The 12507-nt window shown below is 39.4% G+C and overlaps 1 long non-coding RNA gene across 1 annotated transcript; it reads left to right on the forward strand.

Moving 5' to 3' along the window:
* Positions 1 to 703: 703 nt before the first annotated feature.
* Positions 704 to 4389, forward strand: LOC146655315 (uncharacterized). The gene is made up of 2 exons (XR_014914319.1): positions 704 to 3526; positions 3616 to 4389. It is a non-coding gene; the product is annotated as an uncharacterized LOC146655315 (long non-coding RNA).
* Positions 4390 to 12507: the final 8118 nt, after the last annotated feature.

Raw genomic sequence — 12507 nt, forward strand, 5'->3', positions numbered from 1 at the left:
GAGGTTTTCCAATCTGGTTTTAAACCCTTTCATAGCACTGAATCAGCCCTTTTAAAAGTTTTTAATGACATATTTTTAGCGACTGATGCTGGGGACTGTGTTGTTCTTGTGCTTTTAGATTTGACAGCTGCGTTTGATACCGTGGATCATGCCATTTTATTCTCTCGTTTGGAGCACTGGGTGGGCATTAGGGGCACAGCACTGGAGTGGTTCAGGTCCTACTTGACGGGGCGAACTTTTTGTGTCAGCCTTGGTGACTATGCGTCGTCCTCCGCTCCCCTCTTGTGTGGTGTCCCACAGGGCTCAGTTCTAGGCCCCCTCCTCTTCTCTTTATATCTGCTTCCTCTTGGTTCTGTACTGAGAAAGCACAGCATTGCTTTCCACTTTTATGCTGATGACTGTCAGATCTATGTCCCTCTAAAGAAAAAAGGCAGATACCTTACACAGCCATTACTTCAGTGTCTCGATGACATTAAGGCTTGGATGTCTGTTAACTTTTTAAAATTCAATGATAAAAAGACAGAGGTGATGGTTTTTGGCAGCCCCACTGAGACCCCCAATGTGTATGTAGATTCCCTGGCACAGTATGTTAAGCCAACTGTCACAAACCTGGGGGTCAAAGTGGACTGTGATCTAAAGTTTGATAATCAAATTAAGGCCGTGGTAAAATCTAGCTTCTTTCACCTCAGGCAGCTGGCAAAAATAAAGCCAATTCTTTCACGGCAGCACTTTGAGACAGTGATCCACGCCTTTGTTAGCACTCGGCTGGATTACTGTAATGCACTTTATATAGGGGTCAGTGCATTATATATTAGTCATCTACAGAGGGTGCAAAATGCCGCAGCTCGTCTTTTAACTGGCACTCGAAAGTTTGAGCACATTTCCCCTGTTTTAGCTTCACTTCACTGGCTGCCCATTTCTTTTAGGATTCATTTTAAAATTCTTTTATTTACTTTTAAAGCTCTCCATGGCCTAGCTCCATCTTATCTCTCTGAGCTGCTACAGCCTTATATACCCACCCGCTCTCTCAGGTCAGCTGATCAGCTGCTCCTGAAGATACCCAGGACTGGGCGTAAACTTAGAGGAGATCGTGCTTTTGCTGTAGCAGCTCCCAAACGGTGGAACGAGCTTCCTTTAGAGATTAGACAGGCCACTTCTTTATCTGTTTTTAAGTCACTCTTGAAAACCCACCTCTTTACCTTGGCCTTTGACACCACGTGAGATGTTGGTTTTTTATTTTTATTTTAGTTGTTTTTAGGTGATTTGATGCTGTTTTATCTTGTTTTTGCTTTAACATAGGGCTGTTTTAATTTTATGTCTTATGTGTTTTATTTATTTAATTTGCTGTTTTTTGTTATTCTATTGTTTTAACTTATTTTCTGTACAGCACTTTGTTCCTGTGCTGGGTATTTTAAAGTGCTTTATAAATAAAATTGGATTGGATTGGATTGGAATTTCCATCAGTAGTTTCAGAACTGAAGAAGCCTGTTAAATGAAAGGTGAAATGAACCAAAAGTCCAGCTGCCTTTTTCAAGTATTCAAGACAATCTCTGTAAGACTCTACTAAAAGAGATTCTAGTAATTTGATACAGGATTTCTGACTTTCATCAGCTATAAACCATATTCATCATAAATGAACTAAAAGGATTGAAATAGTCTCCTTTACAGGCGATAAGTATCTTAAACATTGAGACCTGAGTCTCATACTAAAAGCCTTTAAAGTTGCTTAAATTTAGCATTTTAACCATATTGAAGCTCCCTTGAAGTTGCTAGTTTGAACCAGTTGTGGAGAAACTGCACTTTTTCTGCAGTCAAAACATCTGCTTACTAGTTTCCCCATGTAGGCCATGTTTAGGCATACCTACTCGGGCTCTCTGTGGTATAAATATGGATTTGCCGTTCACCCACACCTACCCAGCTGGGGTCCTTCAAGTTTTTTGCTGGCATATTTATAGAAGGGAAATGCAGCTATACTGTGGAGAAGGTGAAACCACTGAACATGTTGTTGCACTGTCATGTGAAGTTGAGAGAAGGTGACTGGTTCAAATCGCAATTAAAAGTGAAATGCAATTTTATTGATGTACTGCAAAATAAATTCCAGAAGTAAGAGCTGTGGTGCCATTTTCCAATTTCCATTCTCTTCAACTTATCCTTTTCTGGGTTGCGGCTGGGGCTGGAGCCTATCCCAACTATCTTAGGGCGTGAGGCAGGTTGCACCCTGGACAGGTCACAGAGGCTAACACAGAGAGACAATTAACCTAACCCGACTAACTGCATGTCTTTGGACTGCTAATTTGTCTAATCATAATTTATGTACATGGTCACTATGGGCCCCCCCACCCCACTGTAGTCTGCCCCACTGGGGCCCAGTTGGAACCTTTCGGCTCTAAACTCCAGTGGACCATCTGTCTGTGGTCTCCAGTGCTCCCACAGACCCCAAGGAGGCCTATTTGCTGTGTAACCGTTCAAGCCTTGTCCACTGCATGTTTGACTAACTTCTTTAGCCCTTTAGAAATGAAACCAGAGTTTTATTGTAAGACACAATTGTGTTCTGAGTGGCAACTGAAGAGTAAGGTTTCATTTTCCCCTCCCACAGATTCTCTTGTTCATATTTTTAGGGAAAGTGAAACTCTAGTGACACAGACTTGATCTAGTGTGCCGTGTCAGCGACGTCTAACTGTTCAGATGTCTCACGAGAAAAGGGTGTAAACGGTTTGCTTTATTGGGTTACTCCCTTGTGAGCCCGTATCACAGGCAACAGCAGCAGACTGCAGTACAGTACACACATGAAGACACTCAGCTCAGTCTGTTTAATTTGGTAAATAAAGGGTTTTGTTTGCATAAAATGTGGCTTTGTCAAAATCCTGACTTAAATGGGATACAGAAAATAAGCTTATGGATTTGCTAACTGGCCACTTTATCATGGCTACTTTACCAGTACCTGGTTGCACATCCTTTTGCCTTCAGAGCTGCCTTAATTTCTTGTGGCATAGATTTAACAAGGTGCCAGAAATGTTTCTCAGATTTTGGTCCATCCTGATGTGAAAGCATCACATGGCTGCTGCAGATTTGCCAACTGGCATCAGTGATGTGAATCTCTTGTTCCACCACATCCTAAAGGTGCTCTATTGGAATGATATCCGGTGACTATGGAGGCCATGAGTATGTTAATAATAATAATGGATTGCATTTATATAGTGCTTTTCGAGACCCTCAAAGCGCTTTACAATTCCACTATTCATTCTGTCACAGACCGTGGGTCTAAAGGACCCACGGTCTTTGAATAAGTATGGACATGTGTATTTTTGGTGCTGCTGTCCTCTGTTTCCTTATGTTTGTGTATAGGTGGGTGTGTGGGTGTGGCAGAGCACCTGTTCTTCACCCCTGGTGGGCGTGGCAGACAGGAGCCTGGCCACACCTGAGGAGAAGAAGCGCACGTACCTGAAGCTGATCAAGCCTCGTCGGGGAGCTATTTAACAGTTTGGCTGAGCGCTCCTCAGTGCTGGATTGTTGCGTAGGACTCCACGTCAGTGTCTTGACTTAGGTTTAAATCAGTGTGTGCATACCTGCAAGAGCATGTTTCTTGACAGCTGCCTCTGGTATTCTTTCACCCAGGAGGAGCGTGGAAACAGGAGGGCAGTAAGCACGGGAATTGCGAAAACACGGGAGCGGAGAGCACAAAGACACGGATTTTGGGAGAAGACTGCACGGGAGTCAAGGGAGCACACGGGGATTTATTGTTATTTTCCTGCACTGTAAATAAAGACACCGTTGCAGTGAAGTGTCCTGCGTTTTGGGTCCTATCTCCCCCACACCCTGCCATGCAGACCGTGACACATTCACTCTCACATTCACACACTGGTGGAGGCAAAGCTGTGGGGCAGACTGACAGAAGCGAGGCTGCCATATCGCACCATCGGCCCCTCTGGCCAACACCAATAGGCGGCAGGTGAAGTGTCTTGCCCAACGACACAACGACCGAGACTGTCCAAGCCGGGGCTCGAACCGGCAACCTTCCGATTACAAGACGAACTGCCAACTCCTGAGCCACGATCACCCTGTTGAATGTTGAATGCATTATGTTAAAAAAAAGTTTTAGGTGATTTGAGCTTTGTGATATGGCACATTGTCCTGCTGGAGGCTTCCATCAGAACTCATGCTCCAGTTAGTCCCCAGTGTTTATATAGTTGCGTCTTTTCTGCTCTCTCGGCCCATGTATTCCCCATGCGTGCCCTGCCTCAATTGTTTTTTTTTTTTGTTGTTGTTGTTGTTTTTGTGGGGGGGTGTTCACTTTGTCCTTGTCCTACATTTAGAGTATCTTCTACACCACCGCATAGAAGCAGCACTGGGGCATTCACATGAAGTTTTTTAATAAAAGAATAAAATCTAGAGATTTCAAACTAAAGGCAAATGTCCCTTGCAGGAAGCTGCATCCTCTTTTCTCTACCCACTGAATTGCTCTCTGCTGTTTTCCTCTATTACCCAATTACATAATCATGCAATCCTGTGGCTGCTGTCCATGCTTAGCAACTAATTTCCAGGCAACACATGGAAATGAAACAGAGCAATAAACTCCAATTTCATGCAGTATAATTTCATAATACCAAATTATGATCAATAATGGAGCACTGAAATGGCTTGGTGCACAGTAAAAAAAAAAAAAAAAAAAAAAGGTAATCTTTTCCTCCATGTTGTTACAATAACAACGTGTGCATTTTCTTTCTTCAAATTACTTTACCTCCTGCTCTGTCACTAGCATGGATAATCTGATAATACTTAATTTTAAAATGGTTCATTGTTACCTAGCAGACAACACAACTTTTAAATACACATGTCCGAAAGCTGCTCTGGTTTTTAATGTATCCATTTCCCCAGTCTTGGTTTTTCAAGTGCATTCCAAAAACATACGTGATGACTCTAGTGGAGAGATAATTGCAGAGGTTCAGGAGAGTGGGGAGACCACAGATACAAACAGTGATGTTCAGCACGGTTGTTTGGTAGGTGGTGTCTCAGGAATTTCCTCCATGTGGAGGAATTGTAATAACAGCAAAGGTTAAGATTTACATGCTTATTTACTTGTTTTCCTTAAAGACACAGTCCGCTCTAAAGAAAATGTCACTAACTACTGCAACATTAGGCAATCACTTCCTGGTGACAGGTTCTATAAGTTTGTTTTAAAACAGCATTTCCCTCTTGTTACATGCTTATAATTTAAACTGCTCTTTTATAGCATCATTCAGATCCTTAGAGTATATAAAATAAGCATGATCTGAAGCTGAAGTGGTTTTAAAAAGATACTCATCTGTTATATCTTAGCAGGATTAGTCAAAGATTTTGGAACGTCCCAGTCAAGGAAATGTAAACATGGGAAGAGCAGCAGTAAGACCCGCCCACACCCACCGGATATGACATTAAGCCATATACAGCATACTTATGAATTTCCCACCATCAATTATTTATTAGCACTGACCAAAGTCTACCATCAAAAGGTGCATTACACAGACTGTAAGACAATCCCACACACAAACAGTGGGAGCATTGACATCTCTGTTAAACTGATCCAGACTTCTTTTTTTTCTTTTTTTTTAAATCTCATCACTACTGATCAAGTACAACTAGGAAGTATGCTCCTGTGGGGGGTATTTTGTGTTTGTTTTATTTTTATTTTATTTTTTGTTTTTTCCAGCTGTCACAATTTTGTGCGTCATGAAATAAATGGGAAATTATCCCAGAAGGTGAGATTTTTTAAAACCAGGGACACTGGAAGTGTTCCTGAGATGAACAATGAGAGAAATGTGGTGTTGTTAATGGCACTGCTGACAAAGTAAAAGAGGAAGGCCGCAGAGAAGATCCATGAATCTACTAAAGGAGGACGAGCAAAGCGTTGGTGCGAAAGAAGAGTAACAAATAGTGTGAAATCAAGGGGTCAGCCTGGAGTTCTGCTTTAACAGGAGCAATTGGAGGAAGAAACAAAAACATTGCTTTCAGTTCTGCCAGTACTTAACCAGCCTCAAGCTCAGGCTGCAGAGTTCTGGCAAATTAATTTCTCTCTGATGTCACAAGCCACATCTTTGTAATTTCCTTCAAGCCACATCACTTGTATTAGCTTTTAATTGTGTGATTTGTGTTATTTGTGCAGATTCTGCTGAAAGAATGGAATGAAATTGCTCACAATCTGCATGTTATGTGGTGTTCACATGATTCCCATAAAAATAAAAGCTTTCCTGTAATTTCTCTGTGCTGTATGCTGCCGGCTCCATGCTTTTTAGCAGGAGAAACAAATAATTCCCACAATAATGTGGGGAAGTAAAGCCACAGCAACATTTCAAAACTAAAGTCATGTGAAGTTCTCACATCAGATCATCTGATCGCATCTTGTGACCCTTCGGGTCAGACGTTAAAAATAAAATGAGCAGATTTCTTTTATTCCACAGTAAATTTGAAAGTGAAATCACAAAATTAAATAGAAACAAAGCTCAGTTCTTTGCTAATTTATGGTTTAAAACATTCTGCTAAAAATATTTTAAATATGTTATGTCACCAGTGAGAGAGGAAACCTCAACGTTAAGTTTAACAATTAAAAATGGTTGCATTCTTCCTCCTTTTCTTTTTTTCTAACCAGCATGTAAAACAGTGTCTTAAGACCCACAGTGCTGTACAGTGACTCCTGGGACAGCTAATGATTAAACATTTAGTCACCTCCAGGAAACAGTTTCTGCATGTAGGCATTGGGTAATGATTTCAGCATGTACAGTCCTGCTGAGCAGTGTTTATTACAACATGCCCACTGATACTAAACTTTCTTTTGATTAAATCACTCTAAAGATGTCATCCAAATGCTTAATTTCTTTATTATGTCGCAGTTATCCTAACATGATTAATATCACTGAGGTAAGAGATGACATTAGAGATTTGGTCATGTTTTTATTTGGTCAAGTAGAATATATTCTTTTTTTGTGTGTGTCAGCAACACCAGACTTGATCACATCAACTTATCTCCTAATACAGAGGTGGGAAACTCCAAGCCTCAAAGGCCGGTGTCCTGCAGGTTTTAGATATCCCACTGGGTTAACACACCTGAATCAAATAAATATCTTATTAACAGGCCTCTGGAAAACTTCAAGACATGTTGAGGAGGTCATTTAGCCATGTAAATCAGCTGTGATGGATCAAGGACACATCTAAAACCCGCAGTACACCGGCCCTTGAGGCCTGGTGTTCCTCACCCCTGTTTAAGATATATTTCTAAATTAAATCAGTTGCTTGGTTGGTTCATCTAAAAAGATTTTCTAACAATATAAGTGAACAATCACCCCCAGGTTTCGTTTTTCAAAAGGTTTTCCAAAGTCAGTTGGTATTACAATAAATCCTTACAACACAATACATTACATCAGCTCTTGTTTTAACCAATCACTTCTTGGATTCTACTCAGATTTAGACAAAGAGCTTTTAAGGATTTGCTAGAATATAAGGTTGTTGTTCATTTCCAACTTATCTGCTCTTACTGGAACACTGAAAGCTTTCCACACCCAGTACACAGCACTTTGCCTGATTAAATCTAACAGCGTAGATATTTAACTGAGTCAATGACTTATTCCTTGCCTCTGGCACAATCTATACATTAAATAAAACATTTTTTTTAAACCAATGTGCTAGTGATTTCACTAGATTTTATATATATATATAGATAGATAGATAGATAGATAGATAGATAGATAGATAGATAGACTATAAAATAAAATATATTGCCTGACAGCCATATATCTGTAAAGTGATGGTTTTAATTGTGAATAAGTCAGCAAATCCAGTTCAAGTTTATATTTACTGTCTAATCGATGTGTTTTATTGCCTTTCTGTGGTCACACATTCTTCTGATCTTCTCGCATCAGTCTGAGAAAGCGAGCACTTGGATTAGGCAAGCAGAATGAACAGAAGGGCAAAGTCACAGGACCCAAGGACATCGCTGCCAGGGTCTGACCAAAGAGCTACAAGGGTGCTATTGTTGCTGTAAGAGGAAGCTTGAACAGGCCAATGACAAAGAATTTCAACCCCTTCTTCCCCTTACAGCACATACTGTTTTTTAAAATGAGGGGGGTTGGTTTAAAGTTTTCACTGTGATTTTCTTATATAATTTTCTTTTTAAGATTATAAATTAAAACTTAATCCTGATTTTTTCATGTGGTTTTTATCTGCAGCATGTCAGGCTTCACATGCATGCAGTACCAGCAACTCTAGGTATTTGGTTTAGAAACAACATAATTCTGACTGACCAGTTTATTGTAATGAAGTTTATATTTTGGTGAAATTATTGTTGATGCTAAGGTTTCAAAATGACCTGTCCTGCCTCAAGAGGATTATTAATGGGTAGCGATAAAAAAAATCTAAAATGCATATTATTTATACTGATGAATAGCTTAAACAATATAGTAGTTGATCCTCAATATATGAATATACTTCTAGAATGTAAAATGTGATGAGATCAGTCTGTTTAATCTGTTTTATGTGTTGTGAAACAATTTAAAAGCTTCAGTCAGTCACATTCCTAAGACACGGGGACCTTGGGGCCCTGATTGTATATTGGATTGTATATTGTGATATACCTGCCTTCTGCTTGTGCTGTAAAATATTTAGGTCGGTGTTGTCTATGTGTGACATATCATATCAAATCTGACGTCAAATCATAAGTACCCGGGCAGTGCACCTTGCATGTCTGCAGGGTGGATCGAATGGAGGGTTTTTTTCTCCAGACTCTGTGTGTGTGTGTGTGTGTGTGTGTGTGTGTGTGTGTGTGTGTGTGTGTGTGTGTGTGTGTGTGTGTGTGTGTGTGGTGGGGTGGAATGAATAAAACCTCAGTGTTGGTGTTTTGGCAGCATTGCAGAGGAAGTTTCAGCCTTACTTTACATTAAAACAGGCAGATGTGTTTTTCTGAGAAAAACTGCCAGTTGTCTGCAGGAAACTACATATCTGCACTAAAAGCACACAGTTGTATTTTTTCTTTTTTTTTCTTTTTACTCCTTAAATTTTTAAAACAAGTATCTAGTTTCTACTCCTTTTCAAGACAGGCTCAGTACTTTGATTTTAGGCATTTGAGGGGAGTTATTTTTTTCATGTCATTGAAGCCTTCAAATTGATTTGAGTCTCCATAAGTTGTTTTTGCCGTACTTCACTTAAAAGAGGAGTAAGAGGAGCATAACGGGAAAAACAGTTTTTTAATTGGCAGGTAATTTCAAATGCAATGTTTCTATCAGCTCAACAAACATCAGCAAACACATTAACTGTTTGTGTGTGTTAGAAATAAAGTTTCTTTTTAACATTAATTGCAATGTATATTCATATTAGAGTTGATACATTTCTTATTAGAAAGATGCAACATATTTAACTTCATATTGTGAAGGCTTGGGTGTTGAAGGTTGACTTGCACACACTGATACTAACACATGTGCTCATGTTCCACTTAACTTATTCAAGTTGAGTATACTTACTAGAATTAACATTTACATTGAAATAAAGTTTGTATTCACATCTACTAATATTATTATATTATTATTAAGCTTTGTAGACGTGATCAAAGCGACTTGCTGAAGTTCAAACTGAGCATCAGCATCAGAAGAAATAGGATTTGATGCAGTAAAACCTTTTGTTAATATTTTTTGGTTTTTTAACGAATTAAACTTCTATTGCCATATATGACTTTTAAATTGGTATCATTGTTGCAAAGTCTGGTATTTTTGATCAGTTTATCCAGTTTTTTGGGGTTTTTTGTTTTGTTTTTCACATTAATAATCTAGAGGCCTCGAAAACTCATATTTCAAATATGATACACTTACAGGGTTGAGTGACTTTTAATGTGGCATGTTTGTTGGTGCATGGTGAGCTAGTTTGAGTATTTCAGACACTACTGGTCTACTGAGACTTTCCCACACAAACTAGGGTTTACAGAGAATTGTATAAAAAGACAAAATATCCAATAATTCAGTGGGCAGACAGCTTCAAGCTGATATGAAGGCAACAGTAACTCTAGTAATGACTTGTTTCAACAAAGGTATAAAGAAGAACATCTGAATGCACTGACAATTCTACTTAAGAGTGCTACTCCTGTTAGCAAAAAACTGAAATTTAGACTACAATTCACAAGTGTTCACTAAAATTGGATAATAGAAGACGGAAAAAATGTTGCCTGTCTGATGAGTTTTGATTACTGCTGTGACATTTGGGTGGTAGGATAATAATTTGGTGTAAACAACATGAAAACAGGGATCCATCCTGCCTTGTATGATGATGTAGGAGATATTTTCCCTCGACTTATTTGTTATTATATATGCAAGTATAACCAAATATCATTATATAAATGCCTCTTCTGCCCTCATACTGTGTTTGATAGTGTGTCTTTATGATCTATAACTTGGCTTTGTTTCTTTCTCGCCAAATGTTACTGGGTCTTTTATAGTTTGTGAGATAAAAAAGTAGAATATTTTAAATGTTTTTTATATTGTATATTTTCATATATGCTGCAACACATAGACGTTGCTCTTCTGTTTGCTGTCAGTCATCTTCTCTGTGTCACTTAAGTTCAATGCACCATTTACAAAGGCGTACAAAAATTCTTAGCATCCATCCCTGTTATCTAGAATAGCTCCTTTTTATTCTTCTAAGAGTTTTGTTTCTTAGTAAGTGCACCTAAAGTAGGAAGGAAGTGAACACACACTATCAAAGGTGGCTACCGACTGTCTGCAGTTAGCAGCTGGAAGCTATGAAAAGACTCTGCTGTCTTTTGTTTGGTGTTTGCGCTGAAAAATTTCTTTGAGTTTTAACATTTTACATTCTTATCACATGTTGTCACAATAACTGTTTTATTTTGTAAACAAAAGGTCTCTGCTGTCAGCGCCCACACACACACACACACACACACACACAATATACTCGGAGGAGAGCAGTGGCACACCTTTACTGTGACTGAGCACTCTAAATTTGGAGCATTGCCTAATCTATTCGGCAATCTTTGTGATGAGTAAATTATGCATCAGCAATCGAGCTCAGGTTCAAGGTAATGTCCAGAATAAAAATACTGTTCAAGTTTTACCCTTCAGTTGATATGGAAGTTATTTTTATGACACACAACAGTGGTTATTGCTGCTTTTTTCCTTTTTTTTTAAAAGGTTGTGTGTGTGTGTGTGTGTGTGTGTGTGTGTGTGTGTGTGTGTGTGTGTGTGTGTGTGTGTGTGTGTGTGTGTGTGTGTGCTTCTATCTGACAGTATCACCCGTTAAATCCTTTAACTTCCTCATTTCTACTGTTTTCTACTGTGTGTGTGTGTGTGTGTGTGTGTGTGCGCACACGCGTACGCGTACGTGTGGGTGCGCAGACCTTGCTGTTACTCAGACTAAGTTGCGTTGGTGGCTGTTAATCACTCACACCACACACAAGACAACAGGACTGCACTCATTAAATATACAGACAAATGCTGCTTTGACCCAAAAACCAAAGGACCCCTGGAGTAGGCTGCAAAAACCTTTCAAAAATGTCAAAACACAAAATGCGTGAAAAATACTCCCACTGACAGCTAGAACAAAAGTAATGTGTATTACATTTAAACACAAAGCCAAGTGAATTCATTTTTAAAGAATTCTGTTTGCATTCTTACCGTGAGTCATTTTTATACTTTCCTCCCAGTTACATTCTTTGAGGTATTTGGTATCATTTAAGTCTGTCTGTCAGTCAGTGTTCCGCACAAGCATAAAGTGAATAAATCCCAAAAACTGATTAAGTGGGTGTTTAATCTCTCCAAATCTTTCTTGCACATGTTGTGTTTCATGAACCTTATTAGCAGTACCACACGTTATTCCTGCTTTGATTAAACCTGATAAACGAGCAGCTGGGCAGCAGCGGTGGCTACAAGAGCCACATTGTGCTTAACGGACACCCTTGGGTGATCATACACAGCAAACAGCGCCTCTGTGACCACCTGAGACTCTGAGGCAGGCAGGAAAGACACCTGAGTCCTGGCTGCCTGTAGCCTGCTTCACACCCGCTACCTCCACGGTCATCCTATCGCCGTTAACCTCATTAGTCCAGATAAAGCAGCCTGCACGGTCCTCTGAAGCTACAGTGATTGATGGAAGATTTCTAATACATATGGAGCAAGTAATCTTAACTCACAGCTGGGTGTGAACCATATCTGTGCCAATTAATTGCAATCTATCGGGAAAAATAGAAACACTTCCTCTTGCATGAGTATTGAGATCTTAAAATATTAGCAGAGATGTAATACTGATTCTTTGTGCCATCATACAGCAGAACAAAAGGTCCAAATACATTCATCTTTTTCTATAGATATGACTGCATCATATCACTAACATGCGTCATCGTTTTAGAAAGTCTCCATTTTTGCCATCCACACTGCGACCTTAAAGTACCATTTTCAAATGCATACGTTTTCAAGAGCGTTTTCAAAACGCTGTGTTTTCTATCAGAGAAAATGCCGTCCAGTGTGGACGGGACGCCAAAATGGA

The sequence above is a fragment of the Rhamphochromis longiceps genome, linkage group LG13 (assembly GCF_057381845.1).
Source record: "Rhamphochromis longiceps isolate RC_006_pf linkage group LG13, R_longiceps_female_GT1.1, whole genome shotgun sequence".
Classification (NCBI taxonomy): domain Eukaryota; kingdom Metazoa; phylum Chordata; class Actinopteri; order Cichliformes; family Cichlidae; genus Rhamphochromis; species Rhamphochromis longiceps.